The sequence below is a fragment of the Heterocephalus glaber genome, unplaced genomic scaffold (genome assembly GCF_053883595.1).
Source record: "Heterocephalus glaber isolate CG9 unplaced genomic scaffold, H.glaber_assembly_v1.0 deba00001509, whole genome shotgun sequence".
In the NCBI taxonomy this organism is placed as follows: domain Eukaryota; kingdom Metazoa; phylum Chordata; class Mammalia; order Rodentia; family Bathyergidae; genus Heterocephalus; species Heterocephalus glaber.
In genome coordinates this window covers 43186772-43200006 of record NW_028258325.1, presented here as the reverse complement: position 1 = coordinate 43200006, position 13235 = coordinate 43186772, and the positions used below count along the sequence as shown (strand labels likewise).

Sequence of the window (13235 nt, the reverse complement as noted above, 5' to 3'; positions counted from 1 at the left end):
TGACAACAAAGATCCATCTCACTGTGGCCTACTGTCTTTTATTTTATAATATATTTAAGCTTGTAGGTCTCATTTACTTCACTTAACATTATGGTCTCAAGGTGCATCCATTTTCATTCAAATGACTTGAACTTATTCTTTATGGCAGAGTAGTACTCTGGGTATATAAATATTACAGTTTCTTTATTCATCTGTTAGTGGACATATAGGCTGCTTCTAAGATTTACCTATTGTGAGTTGTGCTGCTATAAATATGAGTATGCATGTATCTCTGTGATATCTTTAACTCTTTGGGGATGATACCTAAAAGGGGAATAACTAGGTCAAATGAAATTTCTATTTGCAGTGTTTTGAGGAATCTCCATACTGATTTCCACAGTAGTTGTGGCAGTTTACCTTCCCACTGACAATGAAGTGTTCCTTTTCCTCTCAGCCTCTCCAGCATTTGTTATTATTTGATTTCTTGAAGATATTTATTCTTTCTGAAGTGAGGTGGAATCTTAGTGTTTTAATTTGCATTTTTCAAATGACTAGCAATGTTGAACATTTTTTCATGTATTTATTGGCCATCTGTATGTCTTTTTCAGAGAAGTAACTATTTCAGATATTCATTTTTTGGCTGGGTCTTTAAATTTGCGGGAGAGTCTAATTTTTTTGAGTTCTTTATATAGTCTAGATATTACTCTTTTGTGTGAGAAGTAGCTGGCAAAGTTTTTCCCATTCTATATGTTGTCTTTTCAGTTTGTTGGTGGTTTCTGTTGCTGTGCAGAAGCTTTTTAATTCAGTGTGATCCCATATGTTCATTCTTGATATTTCTTGTGCAAGTGGGGTTTTATTCAGAAAGTCTTTGGCTATGTCTGTGTCTTTGAGAGCTTTACCTATTTTGTCTTCCATCAGATTACAACAGCCTTCTCTTTTAATATTTAGACATTTGATCCATTTTGATTTTAGGTTAGTGCATGGTGAGAGATATGGACCTAGGTTCAATCTTTTGCTTGTGGATAGCCCATTTCCCAGCACTGTTTGTTAACAAGGCTATCTTTCCTCCAACAAAAAGTATTTGGCCCCTTTGTCAAAGGTAAGGTCGCTGAGTGTTATGGCTTGTGTTTAGATGTCTCCCAAAGCCTCATGAGGTCTTAGGTGTGGCTTTGATTCATGGCGCAATACTAGGCCCAAGGACACTAGGATTAAGTGTGTGAATGCTACTGGCCCTAAGTAATCTGAATAAGAGAAAGGGGCAGAAAGCCACTGTTTAGGTCCCTTGTTACCTTTGCTACCTGTGTGTGCCATGTTGTTACTCCTCTTCAATGCCTGTCTGCCATCCAACCTGCTTTGGAGTCAGAGGTTTATGGACTGAAACCTCTACAAACTGTCAGCTAAATAAACCCTTTCCCCTTTAACCCTGGATGTCAGGTATTTTGTCTCAGCAACTAGAGAAAAGTAACTACCATATTGAGTATGCATAGAGTTGTTTCTGCATCCTCTTTTCTGTTCCATTGATCTACAAGTTTGTGTGTGGTTTCTTTCCTTCCCTTCTCCCTGCCTCCCCTCCCTCCCTCCCTCCTTTCTCTCTCTCTCTCTCTCTCTCTCTCTCTCTCTCTCTCTCTCTCTCTCTCTCTCCTTCCTTCCTTCCTTCCTTCTTTCTTTTTTTACAATACCATACTGTTTTGTATCACTGTTTTTAGTATAACTTGAAATCTGGGATTGTGATGCCTCCTTCCTTGCCCTTGTTGCCCAGAACTGCTTTAGCTATTCTAGATCTCTTTTGGTTCCACATGCATTTTAGGACTGTTTATTGTAGTTCTGTGAGGAATGCTATTGAGATTTTGGTAGGAATGGCATTAAATCTGTATAACAGTTTTGGATATATAGCCATTTGAACTATATTGGTTCTGGCTATCTGGGAATAGAGGATAACTTTCTATTTTCTGATGTCCTCTTTGATTTCCTGCTTTCAGAATGCTATAGGTTTCACCTCCTTATTTAGGTTAATCCTTTTATATATTTAATTTTTCTTGGTGCTATTGTGAATGGCGTTTTTTTCCTAATTTCTTTCTCAGTGGGTTTACCATTTAGTATACAGAAATGCTATTGGTTTTTGTATGTTGACTTTATATCTACATTACTGAATTTGGTTATTAATCACTTAGCAATTTACCCTGAGTGTCACTTGGGCAGCATGTTTGTTTACATATTGACTATCCTGAGCATTGCTTGGGCAGGTGAGCATTGCTTGGGCAGGTATCATTTCAACCAGTTGATAAAATTGTTGTTTTTATATTTCCTGTTATGTTATATAAAATTAATAAAAATATGCAATTTTGGTCATCCTGTATTTAAATAATTGGACTGGTAAGTGGTTATTTTTAAGAGTCTTTTGGTGGATTTTGTGGGGTCTTGTATGTAGATGTTATGTCATCTGCATATAACAATAATTTAACTTTTTTCTATACATACCCATTTTCTTTCTTTTTTTATCTAGTTGTTCTTGCTCATGTTTTGAGTACTATGTTGAACAGGAGTGGTGATATTGGCCATACTTTTCTTGTTCCTGATTTTAGAAGGAAAGCTTTTAGCGTCTCTTCATTTAGGATGCTGTTGACAGTAGATTTGGCATAAATGGCTTTTATCAGATTGAGATAAGGTCCTTTTATATCTATTTTCTTCAATGTTTTTGTCATGGAAGGATGGTGAATTTTGTCCAAGGCTTTTTCTTCCTCTATTGAGATGATCATGTGATTTTTGTCCTTACTTCTGTTGTAGGATGTATTACATTTATTGATTTGTGTATGTGGAACCATCCTTGCAATCCTGGGATGAAGCCTACTTGATTATAATGTATACTCTGTTTGATTTGTTGCATTTTGTTTGTGAGTACCTTGTTGAGGATTTTTGCATATATATTCAGTAAAGAAATTGGTCTATAGTTGTCTCTTTTGGATCTGGATCCTTTTCTTTGGAATCAGGGTAATCAGCTTTCAGGAATGACTTTAAAGATACACTTTCTCTTTCAATTTGATTAAAAAGCTTGAGAATTTTGGTCGTAGACCTTTCCTGAAATTTTTGAAGGATTTAGCTAGCAGTGAATTCACTCAGACCTGGGCTTTTCTTAGTTGGTAGATTTTTTTTATTACTGATTCAGTTTTCTTGCCTGTTATATTATTTGGATTTTTAAATCATTTTGGTTCAGCTTTGATATTCATATGTATTTAAAAATCTATTCATTTTTTTGAATTCTCCAACTTATTGTCGTACAGGTTTATGAAGTAGTTCTTAATGTTTTTGATTTAATATAATATTGGCATTAAGTTCATTGGTACATTTTAGGTATACATTATGATTACATTCATCGTTGAGAATTTGTACCTGTACATGATATATCTTGGTTCTTATTTTTTCCCATTCCCCTTCCCTCCCTTTAACCCTTTCACTCCTCCCTATTTACAAAAGCTTTGTTTCCATTTTTTCCTTCTTTTCTCATTTTTCTTTACCTTTCATTTCCCCTGCCCTCCTCCCTAGTTGCCTTTCCCCTTTGAACATTTTCTTGCTATTTCACAATATCTATTATACATTTTGGTCCTCATTTACACTTTCAGTTTTTCACACCAGAGAAACAATTTGGTATTTACACATGTGTATATTATTTATTTCACTTAAGAGTATGGTCTCAAGGTGCATCCATTTAGCTATAATGTCTCTAGTTTGTCTTCTATATGAGTGAGTAGTATTCCATTTTATAAAAAAAAACCCCACATCTTCTTTATCCAATTACAAGTTGATGGGCATTTGGGCTGTTTCCAAGATTTAGCTATTACAAACTATGCTGCTATAAACATAGGTGGGCATATATTTCAGTGATATGATGCTTTTAATTCTTTTGGGAAGATACCAAGAAGGGGAATAGCTGGGTCAAATGGAGCCTTTAGTTTTAGTTTTTTGAGGAATCTCCACACTGATTTCCACAGTGGTTGTAACAGTCTACACTCCCACTAACAGCAGAGAAGAATTCCTTTTTCCCCACATCCCTGCAAGCATATGTTACTAGTTGATTTCTTGATAGCAGCCATTCTTTCTGGAGTGAGATAGAATGTCAATGTTGTTTTCATTTGCAACTCACCAATGACCAGTGATGACGAACATTTTTTCACATGTTTCTTTGTTGTTTCTATTTCTTCATCTGAGAAATGTCTATCCATTGTTAGAAACTTAGTGGGTTGCAAAATAATAACATCGGGTTTAAATGTTGTTAAAGTGTATAATAGCACAGCTGAGGGAAAAGGAACAAACATGTATGTTAACATAGTTGGGATATAAAGTCAGACCCATGTTGATTTTTAATATATAAAGATTTGTTTAACCTAAACATATGGTGATGGTAATCCAAGGATTCTTGAATTCAGGAGTTTTCTCGACTCTTCTTGAAAGTACTATGTTGGTTAAAGATAATTGCCTGGTACAAAATGAGAATTTTAAATGTATTATCTCAACAAAATGTTGATATTTAATACTTTTAGATAATAATTCTTCTATAGAATATTGTGATAAGCATGCTTAACAGGATTTAGTAAGATGGGGGAAATATTTCATGGTGGAGAGAAGGTCACAGTCAAGTAGGAAAAGAACAGTAGTGAAAATTGGGGGATGGGGTGGGGAGAACAGTAGTGCTGAGACAGAAGAATAAAGATGGAGCTGGGGAGGGGGCGTATATATATAATATATATAATATATATATTATATATATATATTACTGGCAGTAGGTTTGTCATAAATGGCTTTGATCAGATTGAGAAAATTTCCTCCTATACCTATTTTATTCAGAGTTTTTATCATAAATGGATGTTGGATTTTTTCTTTTTTTTTGGTACTGGGGATCAAATTCAGATGTTGGAATTTTTCAAAGGCTTCTTTTCCATAAATTGAGATGATTGTGTAATTGTTGTCCTTGTTTCTGTTCATGTAGTATATTACCTTTACTGATTTGTGATGTTGAACCATCTCTGCATCCCTGGAATGAGTCCTACTTGGTCATGATATATGATCTTTTTGATGATTTTCTGCATCCTGTTTCCCAGTATCTTATTGGGAATTTTTGTATCAATGTTTGTTAAACAGATTGGCCAGTAGTTCTTTTTGGTTGGGTCTTTTTCTGGTTTTGGAATCAGGGTAATCTTTGTTTCCAATAATGACTTTGGGAGTGTCCTTTCCTTTTGATTTCATTAAAGAGTTTCAGGATTGTTGACATTACATCTTCTCTAAAGCTATTGTAGAATTTTGCAGTGAATCTGTTAGCACTTGGACTTTTCTTTGTTAGTACTTTTTAGTCTCTTTGACTGATATCGGTTTATTCAGAACTTTTATATTATCTTGGTTGATGATTAGTAGTTAAAATGTATCTAGGAATCTATCCATTTCTTCTGAATTTTCCATTTTATTAGAGTACTGGTTCTCAAAATAGTTACCAGTGATCTTGATTTCAGTAGGATCCATTGTGATTTTGCCTTTTTAAATTTCTAATTCCATGGATTTTGGTCTTTTCATGTGTTGGTAAGATTGGTTAAAGGTTTGTCTATTTTGTTTATTCTTTCAAAGAACCAGCTCTTTGATTCATTCATTCCTCATATTGTATTTTTAATCTCAATGTCATTACTTTCTGTTTTGATCGTTATAATTTCCTTCCTCACATTAGCTTTGGATTTGGATTTTTCTTGTTTTTCTAGGTGCATGTTTAGGTTATTCATTTGGGCTTGCTGTTTTTCTGATGTGGCCATTCACCACTATATACTTCCTGTAGGACTGTTTTCATTGTGTACCAAAAGTTCTGGTATGTTCTACTGTCATCATTTGATTGTAGGAATTGTCTAATTTCTTCCTTAATTTCACCTGCAATCCATGGATTATTCAAGAGGGTATTGTTTAATATTCATGTTTTATATTTTTCCATGGTTTCTTATATTTTTATTTTTTATGTTTTTTATTTTTATTTTTTTCCCATTAAGTTTATTGGTACATTTTCAGTATAAAATACAGTTACATTCATCATTGGGATCTTGTACCATTACATGAGTATCTTGATTCTTATTTTTTTCCCCTTCCCCTGCCCTCCCTTCACCTCCTCCACCCTTCCCTATTTGCAAAGACTTTGTTTCCATTTTTTTTCTTTTCTCATATTTTTTCTTTTCCCTTTTCTCCCTTCTCCTACCCTTCCCACTTCCCCTGCACCTTTAGACCTTTTCTTCCTGTTACACAATATCAATTATACATTTTTAAAATTACAATATCAAAATCTAGGAGACATTGCCACAGATTTTACAGAATTTAAAAGGATGTAGAAAGCATATTTCAGAAATCTGTTTTGAAATAAATTTGACAACTTCTAAGAAGTACCTTGGGAGACAAATTAATGAAACTAACTCTGGAGGGAATATAAAATTTGAATAGCACCTATTCAAGAAAGTATATTCCTAGCTTGAAAACCTACCTATATGACAACAGCAGGCTCATATACATTTTAACTGATAAAATATATCAAACAATTAAAGCAGAAAAAAGAAGGAACACTTCTCCCCTCATTTTAGGAACTCAACATTGTGCTAATCCTAAAACTGGATAAAGATAACAGAAGAAAAAAGTATGAAATTTGTTTAACAAAACAAACTATTAGAAGTCAGATCTGGCAGTATGTAGAAAGTGGTTTTATTATAAGGATGGCAGTGTTGGTTCAGCATTGGAAGATCCACCCCCAAAAGTCATCATTTTAGGAGAGGAACGGCAAAAGCCATATGATCCTGTCACTAGTTGGAGAAAAAGTATTGGACTGAATTCTACAGCTGTTCATGGTAAAAGCTATCAGGAGACTAGAAGTAGAACAGAACCTTCTCAACAGATTAAAGACATGTACTCCATACTTCCAGCAAGAATGCCTTATATGAATGGAGAAGATACAATGCTTTCTCCTTAAGGCGGGGAACAAGGGCAGATGTGCTTACTCTTTATTTGTCCATTAGACTTTGAAACATAGGTCTAAACCAAAATAGTCTGGCAATAAAACGACACGATTCAGATAGGATTGGCAAGGTAGAAGCAAAATCTTTATATGTAGATGAAATGATCATCTACAGAGAAAATACTAAGAAATCTCTAGGAGCCCCTAGAACTTGTATTTGAATTTAGCAGGATTAGAAAACACAAGGTATATATAAAAATTCAGGTCTGTGTGTACTTGCTATAAATGAAGAATTGGATATTGATATTTAAAAGTTATGTAGGAGTACAAAGGACCTAGAAGAGTTATAAAAAAACAAAACAGTGTCGGAAGACTTTTAGTACCTAATTTTAAGACTTCTTCTAAAGCTACAATAATCAAGGCAGTGTGGGTGTAAGGAAAGACATATAGATCATTTGAATAAAACAGAGAATCTAGAAATAGAACCACACATATATGGTCCACTGAGTTTTGAAAGATTATTTAACATTAGCATTTTATAGAATATAAACTCAATTCATGAGCCGAGGAAGAGATAGTGTTTTCAGCAAACAGCACTAGAACACCTGGTATCCGTATATAAAAAATTAACCTCAACCCTTTATTTCCATACATAAAAATAACTTGAAGGGATCTATGAACCTAAATATGAAAGCCTAAAAGTGTAAAACTTTAAGAAGAAATTATAAGGGAAAATATTTATGAATTCAGGGTAGGGAAGAACTACCTAGTATACAAAAGATATGATGTATAAAAGAAACAAATTGATAAATGAGATTCCATCAAAATTTAGAACTTTAAATGACATCATTAAAATGAAAAGTAGTCCTTAAACAGATTATATTTCCAATGCATATAACCTATGACTAGAATATATAAGGAATTCTTAGAGCTCATTAATAGACAACCCAATTAACAAGTAGACATAAGAAGATGATAAATAGCCTGTACAGCACAAGGAAAGGTGTGCAACTCTAGAATCAGAAAAATACTAATCAGTACAATAACAAGATTGAATTATACACTCATTAGGGAGACGAAGTTAAAAGTTTTAAAAGCCTTGTCATGACTTTTTCTTTTTGTTGGATTCTCCCCCTTTGCGTTTAATTTGTCACGCCCAATGGATTCATTCTGCTGGGTTTCCTGAGGTTGTGATCCTCATTGTCTTTTCCTAGGGTATTGTCTAAAATTGTTTGGAGTGCCAGTTTGGTATTCATGAAGTTCCTGAGGTCCTCTTTTGCCATGAAAGTATCTTATTTCTCCATCAATTTGGAAAGATAGTTTTGCAGGGTACATCAATCTGGGTTGGAGGCTGTTTTCCTTTAGGGCTTGAAATACATCACTCCAAGCTGTTCTTGCCTTGAGTGTTTGCATTGAGAAGTCTGCTGTGATTCTGATGGGCTTTCCTTTGTATGTGATTTGTTTCTTTTCCCTCACTGCTTGTAGAATTTTGTTCTTCTGTTGGATTTCTGGAATCCTAACTATTATATGCCTATGTGTAGATTTTTTTTGATCAAGGCTATTTGGAGTCCTATATGCCTCACTTCTCTGTATGTCAAGTTCTTTTCCCCTCCTTGGGAAGTTTTCTGCCATCACTTCTGTGAAGTTTTTTTTATGTCATCTGCACTCTCTCCTGTTTCTTCATTGACTCCAATCAGTCTTATGTTATTCTTCTTTGCATCGTCTAGCAGCTGCTGGATTGATTTCTCGTGTCCCTTTACAATTTTAAAGCCATTTTTCTTTTCCTGGTCACTAATTGCAATCTTATCTTCTATATGTGAAATTCTATCCTCACATTGGTTCATTCTGCTGCGCAGACTTTCCATGGAGTTTTTAATCTCCTGGAAATCTGTCTGCATCTGTTTTATGGATTCCCTTTGTTTCCTATGTTGGGATTCCATCATGTTCCTCAGATCCTCTATTTTTTTTATCTGTGTCCTCTCTAGATTAATCATGTCTTGCACCATGAGCACAAATCTTTGCTGTTATCTGAGTAATTATTTCTGATTTCATTTTTCCCAGATCCTCTTTTGTTGCCAGTTCAGAGAGTTCAGGTGGTTGAATATCAGATTGTTCCATCTTGTTTCCCTTTGGGGTTGCTTTAGGTAATCCAGAAGCCTGTTTTTGAGGGTTGTTTATGTGTCTTCTCATTTCCATGGGAGGGGGACGGTGCTTCTGGCACCTGCGCGGCTCACCTTCTCTGCCCTAGGAGCTTGGCTTGACGGTGGGGAGCTTCCTTCCGGGTGCTGGGACCAGCTCAGCTTCCGTTCCCTAGGAGCTTGGGATGGTGGCGGGGGAGCTTCCTTCCGGGTGCTGGGACCGGCTCAGCTTCTCTTTTCCATGGTTTCTTTTGGCATTGTTTCTAGTTTCATTGCACCATGATCTGATAACACGCATGGGAGAATTCGGATTCTTTTGCATTTACTTAAGCATGCTTTATGGGCTAGTATGTGGTCTATTTTAGACAAAGTCTCATGAACTGCTGAGAAGAATGTGTATTCTGTTGTTGGATGGAACACTCTGTTGGTGTCTATTAAGTCAATTTGAAGGTGTGGTTTTTCTGATATTTTGGGCATTTTTTTCATTGATCTTTTGTCTAATTGATCTATTTGTGACAATGAGTAGAAGTCCCCCCATTACAATCCTATTTGTGTGACTGACTTTTCATGTCTATTAGTGTTTGTTTTATGAAGTTGAGTATGCTGGTGATTGGTGCATATGTGTTTATAATTGGTATCTCTTCCTGTTGAATTTTCACTTTACCAGTGTTTAGTGAACTTCTTGGTCACTTTTGATAAGTTTTCATTTGAAATCCACTTTGTCTAAAGTTAAGATAGGTACTCCTCCTTTTTTTGGGGGGGTTCCTGTTGCATGGAATATTGCTTTCCCTCCTTTGATTTTTAATCTGTGGGTTTCTTTTTGAATTAAATGTGTTTCTTTTATACTGCATATTAATTTTGTTTCTTGATCCATTCTGTCAGTTCATATGTTTTGATTGAGAAATTGAGATCATTCACATTCAGAGTTATTACTGAAAGGTATTAACTTGTCCTTGTCATTGCATTGTTTTCCTTTGCTCATGTCCTTTTTCTTTTCCTCTTGCTTAGCTGCTCATCCTACCATGTTAATTATTTTTCTTTTTCTTTTTCTTTTTTACTTACTGGCATTGTTGACTTCATTGTCTGTTTCTAGGATATCCTTGAGAAGGAGGTTTTTTTTTTGTAATCTGGTTTGATGCTCACGGATTTCTTGAGGTATTCTTTGTGGTAGAAATACCTTTCTCCATCAATTTTGAAAGAAAGATTTGTAGGATATATAAGTTGGGGTTTGAAATTGTTGTCTTTTAACACATTCATGACTGGTAATTAGTGTGTCTTGCTGCCAAGAAATTCTCATTTGAATTCCATCTTTTGATATTAGTAGCTAACAATTGGTCAGATGGAACAGTCATGCATGTACTTCTGGTAGTTCAAGCTGGTGAGAATGAGTTAAGGCTTGATACACTTCACTCCAGACCCTCCCTGCCCTTAAGGTTTGTGTAGAGAAGACTGCTGCACTTCTAGTAGTTTTACCTTCATGTGTGATTTATTGCCTTCCTGTAACAGTTTTTTTTCTCCTCTTGAAACAGGGTATCCCTATGTAGTTCAGGCTGGCCTTAAGTCAGTCTAGGTTGGGCTTGAACTCTGACAATCCTCCTGCCTCAGTCTCCCAAGTGCTGGGATTACAAGGGTGTGCCACCACCCCTGGCTTTTGTAATAACTTTTAAGATTTTGTCCTTAATGGAACTACAGGATTTAATGTTTGCTGGATTAATCCTTGCTGGATTTTGGTCTTGCTTTGTTCCCATTCCTTTTTATCCCCCTCTTTGTACCTTTTGGAATAGAAATGTCTATCCTGCGCCATTGTATATTGAAGTGTTAACTTTCTTTTCATTTATGTGGGGTGTGCAGCTAAGAGTTTGCCTTCACGACCTCGGGACCCTGTCTGCAGACCTGCCTGTCTGCAGTGGGCTGATTCAGTGTTTTCAGCGTGACTCAATTTGACTTTCTCTGACTTGGTTGTCTTTCTTATCATTACATAACATATTTATGAAATAGGAAGAAAAGGCCTAAAGGAGTAGGGGAAGTGGGAGGGGTAGGGGAAAGGAAAGAAGAGAAAAGAAAAAAATATGAGAAAAGGAAAAAATGGAAACAAAGTCTTTGTAAATATTAAAGGGTGGAGGGGGTGAAGGGAGGGCAGGGGAAGGGGAAAAATAAGAACCAAGATACATCATGTACAGGTACAAGATCCCAATGATGAATGTAACTGTATTGTATACCTAAAATGTACCAATAAACTTAATGGGGGAAAAAAAAAGATTTTGTCCTTGTGATGGACTTCTGGTACTTTGAGTATAATGTACTACAGAGAGGTTCTCTTTGGGTCATGACTATTTGGAGTTCTATTTGCTTCATTTATCTATATTTTTACTTTTTCCCTATATGTAGGAAGTTTTCTGCCATCATTTTTGTGAATAGGTTTTTGATACTATTTGTGCTGTCTTCTGCTTTTTCGGTTATTCCAATTATTCTTAGATTAGTCTTCTTTGCATCATTTAGCAGCTGCTGGATCCATTTTTCATACTCTCTTGTTGCTATTAAGGTGCCTTTGAGTAGCTGGTCTTTGAAGGCATCCTGTCTTCTAGTTCTGAAATTCTGTCCTCACATTGGTTGTTTCTACTGTCAATACTTTCAGTATTAATTTTTTATTTTTGGTACCGAGAATCAAACTTGGGTTCTTGCACTTGCGGAGCAGGCAGCAGAACCACTGAGCTAAATCTCTAGCCTTTTCAGTATAATTTTTAATGTCCTTCATTTCTGATTGAAACCTTTTCATAGACTCTAATTCTTTGCTAAACTGGTCATTCATGATTTACATCATTTATTTAGCTTGTCTAGCTTTTTATTTAAGTGTTCTGAAAGCTCCTGAATCATTTTGGTTATTACTTCTAACACCTGTTTACTTATATCTTCTGTGATCCTGCTGAGTACCTCTTTGATCCTTTTTCTAACTCCTTGTATTATGCTTTCAAGTCATTTGGGTGTGTTGCTTTTGCTGTTCTCCCCCTTGAGGCCCCCTGGGTTGACTTCAGGTAGTTGCAAGTTTTGGGCAGCATTTTGTTGCCTTGTTTTCTCATATTTGTAATTTCTGTTTAGTTTGTTTTGTTTTGTGCTGAGGTTTGTATACACTTATAGTGTAAAGATTTTGTTGCTATTAAAGAGATCTCTTTAGTTAATCGCTTTTCAGTCACGTACTTTGAGCATGGCTACCTGTAGTTCTTTGCCTTTGCCCCAGGATCTGACTACCTTCGTTAATTTGGGGGAGAGAATGCATTATGATATCCCAACACCATGTTCTCTGGGAATGAGCCATGGTGTTAATGCCACAAAAGTAATCTGGGTGTGGCTTACAGAGAAAACCCATTAGTAGCAACAATTATGCAACCCTGGCAATATAGAGCCAATCAGCTACAGTAGTATCATTCAAGAAAATTGGATATTAATATTGGATATTAAGAACCAATTACATACCACACTTATCTCTAGAGAAGAAATCCATAGTTGCAGTGTAAACATTAAGACAACCCATATATTAAGTTATAGTTAATATGTACTAAAAGTGACAGGTATATTGCCACTAACAGTAGAAAGAAATCAACAATAATTTTTGGAGTTAACTATCTAAAAATTAATATAGCTTTATGGTTACATTATTAGAGATAAAAGCAATTGGGAACAAGGGAATGCAAAAAGAAAAATTTGAAACTTTAAACTATGATTTGAGGAGGAGGAAAAAGAAATGGGACAAAGGATCTTTTTTGGGGAATAGAACGATGTTTATTGAATTAGGTCGAGCTCACAAAAAACAGATGGGAAATAGTAGATAAAGGTAGGGGAAAGAAGTAATTATATGGATAATATAAATAAGAGAAAAAAATTAAAGGGAGAAAAATTAAAAGGGAGAAGAGGAAAAACATTTAAGAAGATAAAAATAAATATAAATTTAAAAAAAGAAGCTAGGAAAGGGGACAAATGAAAATTCCCTAAACCACAATAAATCAGTAACAAAGAAAGAGAAAAGGAAAGAAGGAAGGAGAAGGAGAAAAACCTTACACATACATTCATAAAAAAAAGGGGGGCTGGGGATTTAGCTCAGTGGTTCTGGCGCCTGCCTCACAAGCACAAGGACCCGAGTTCAATTCCTGGTACAAAAA

At 35.4% G+C, this 13235-nt stretch overlaps 1 protein-coding gene across 7 annotated transcripts in view; it reads left to right on the top strand.

Annotated features, from left to right (window-relative positions):
• Scfd2 (sec1 family domain containing 2) overlaps positions 1-13235 on the top strand; it is a 545604-nt gene that overhangs the window by 3563 nt on the left and 528806 nt on the right. The gene's annotated exons all lie outside the window — the stretch shown is intronic.